General features: G+C 36.3%; 1 long non-coding RNA gene across 1 annotated transcript; it reads left to right on the forward strand.

The window, feature by feature from the left end:
* The first annotated feature begins 1,602 nt into the window (after positions 1-1,602).
* Positions 1,603-2,686, forward strand: LOC121996509. The gene is made up of 2 exons (XR_006116097.1): positions 1,603-2,289; positions 2,377-2,686. It is a non-coding gene; the product is annotated as an uncharacterized LOC121996509 (long non-coding RNA).
* Positions 2,687-3,009: the final 323 nt, after the last annotated feature.

A 3,009-nucleotide genomic window follows, 5' to 3' on the forward strand; every position in this document is an offset into this window, starting at 1 on the left:
AATTTGTTCACCTTCTTCATCTTTTGGATGTAGATATTTTGGATATTGCATGATAAGTATTTTTCCTAGGATGGACAAAAGTTGAAGTGTGGGGGAGAGGAGTAGCTCACAAGAATTTAGGAGAAGCATAACGTAAGTCATGCTTGATCACCATAGGTGAACCATATTTTTTTTTTAATTATTTTAGTGGAGCTATTATTAATGATGGGTAGGAAAGTGATGATAGGTTAAAAAAAATGAAAAAAAATCAAATCAAAAACGAAAAAAATAAAAAAGAATAAAAAAACAAAACATGGAAATAGGAAAAAAAAAGTAAACAGAAAAAAAGACAAAAAAAATAGGAAGAGAAAAAAAAATGATTTTTGACATTTTGTGCAATTTATATTCATGCATCGTAGAATTTCTTGTAAGTGATAATTTTTTATCGTACCAATATTGAGATTTTATTGTATATTATGAGTAGATCTTTATTGAAAAGCTATAGTAGAAGTTGTCTACATGCTTATTGCATTGATAAAAGCTAACTTAGAAGTTTGGATAAAATATTTTTTGGAGCATAGTTTTCTTGTACTCATCTATGGAACATTCATTTATCCATATTTCCCACCATTACTTTATTTTATCTTCCTCATTTCTTTTCTTACACCTATCATTTGCTTTAATTTATGTTTCTCTTACATTATAAATAAGCCTTCATTATTTTATTGTGTATTTTTATGTATATGATAGTGGTGAAGATTAGAAGAAAAGCAAGCATATGGTTACAAGTAGCTTCGGGTTGATAGGGGCGCTGGAGGTGAGCGTATTCGTCTTTTGCCATAACGAACCATGAGTAGCTTGAGTGAGCTCCACCATTACATGTATAGGGGCGCTGGAGGCGAGCGTATTCGTCTTTTGCTTCGGGTTGATAGGGGCGCTGGAGGCGAGCGTATTCGTCTTTTGCCATAACGAACCATGAGTAGCTTGAGTGAGCTCCACCATTACATGTATATGAGAGGATAACCATCATCACTTACCTTGTGAGATTTATTTTATTATTATTCTCAGTTTATTTATTATGGATCAAAGTTATCATGTTTGTTAATCAATGTATGAATTGAATCCATGAATACTTGGGTTTTTAATATTTGACAATCCTATATAACTTTCTTTCATAATTTTCTAAATATAATTGAGAATTGTTATGAGAATGTATCTTTAGTTATTCTCTTATTTTGTTTACTTGCTCGAGATGAGGAAAAATAAATATAGAAGATTTGACAACCAACATTTGGATAGATTATTTTAGTCTTATTTCTCAGTATTTTTATCATCTCTTGTATCCAAAACTAGATTTTTAGTGTGCTTCACAAGTTTGGATATGTTATTTCTTCATTTCAATTCCTATACATTTTATCGGTGTTTTGGATATTATTTGATTATCTTTTATTTTGAAGAAATTGAGGGAGTAATAATTGAGGAGAAGAGTACTCGTTTGGTCCAATGATAGTTCGGTTCAATACCAAATGGTAAGATCGAGAAAGAGGAGCTGCATTTCAAAAGCCCATGAAGAAAATTACAATTGAATCGGTCCAATTTGGTTTAGCCCGGTTCAAGATATTTTGATTCAATTGAAGATTAAAGAGGTTTCGATTCAAGGATTTGAGCTGGTTAAAAGGAAGCTATGTCTGTTCAGTGAACAAGTGGCTTTAGCAAATTGTACACATTTTTTTTCTTCCTTCTCCGAGCCCCGACGCCCCTAACTTCTTCCCCGATCAAATCCAATCTAGCGATGACACAATGACATCTCCAATAGACCCCTACGAGCGGTGACAACATCTTCTCGGTGCCCTCCACCGGCAGAGTGGTGCTGCTCCAGGTGGCAAAGTTCCATTTATGTCCATCCCAATACGACGACAACACAGTGAGCTCAGATCTAGGGTTTTCACTGGAGTGGTTCTGCTATGGTGATTCCTCCCCTTTCCTCCCTAATCGACGTACAAACTATGGACGTGGTTGTGAATGCAAAACAACTCCAAGAAGGAAGGAGGCATCAGCGTCCTTTAATCTTCTCCGGCGAGGTCTTTTCTTCCATCTCCGTCTCTTCCTCAAAGGAGACCTCCTGTCGACGTGGGTGCGAGAGGCAGAGGACTCCAAGGGGGAAGGTAATGGATCTCTTCTCCAGCTCCCTTCAAGATACCCTACCGGAGTGGTTCTGCTCCGGCAAGGCTCTTCATCGGGAGAAACTCACTCAAGCTCAAGTTCTGTATCAATTCTAGCAGCAAGCTCAACCTCTGTTCATCAATTCCGGTAGAAATTGAACAAGATTGTTATTTTCATTTGTGTTGGAATCCCGAGTTAGTTCCCATGACGCTATAGTTTTGTGTTGGTTCTCAGTGTTCATCTAAGCCATTCAATTTAGCGTAGTTCACGCTGTTGGGAGTAGTTGATCAGAGGTCAGCCATCTGTGTTGCTGTTCACCGGAGCTAGTGACGGTGGAGTGTAGTCGATTGGATTCGATCATGGAAAAGTGGTTTAGTTAATTTAGTTGCTTTCTTGTTTGATTTATGTGGTTATGTTTTTACCCATGTTTGATTGTTTAGTGTTGCATTTTGTTTAGTTTTATGTATGCATGATTGTTAATCTTGTATTATAGGATGACAATGTGGTGTAGGTTGATCAGTAATGCATAATTAGGTTTTATTTATTGCTGTTAAATTATTTAGTTCATTCATGTTTGTATCTTCTCTATTGATGATGATTCTTGTATTGTAGTTTGACAGTGTAGTGCATGGTAGTCTTCAATAGTTAGCTAAGTTTGTTGGTTGATTTCTTGATGCATGTTTATTCTGTAGACGATGATGCTTGTAGCGTAGAGTGACACTGCGCTATGGGTTCATTGTTATTGATTAGTTAGAATTTTATTCATTGTATTAGGTTTAGAGAGCAACTCCCAAAACAAAACCCCTTAGTTTGATTTTGTTGGATGGTAAACATCGTACCACTGGTTCCGCGAGAGAGACGACCTAA

This window comes from Zingiber officinale, chromosome 6A (genome assembly GCF_018446385.1).
Source record: "Zingiber officinale cultivar Zhangliang chromosome 6A, Zo_v1.1, whole genome shotgun sequence".
NCBI classification, from domain to species: domain Eukaryota; kingdom Viridiplantae; phylum Streptophyta; class Magnoliopsida; order Zingiberales; family Zingiberaceae; genus Zingiber; species Zingiber officinale.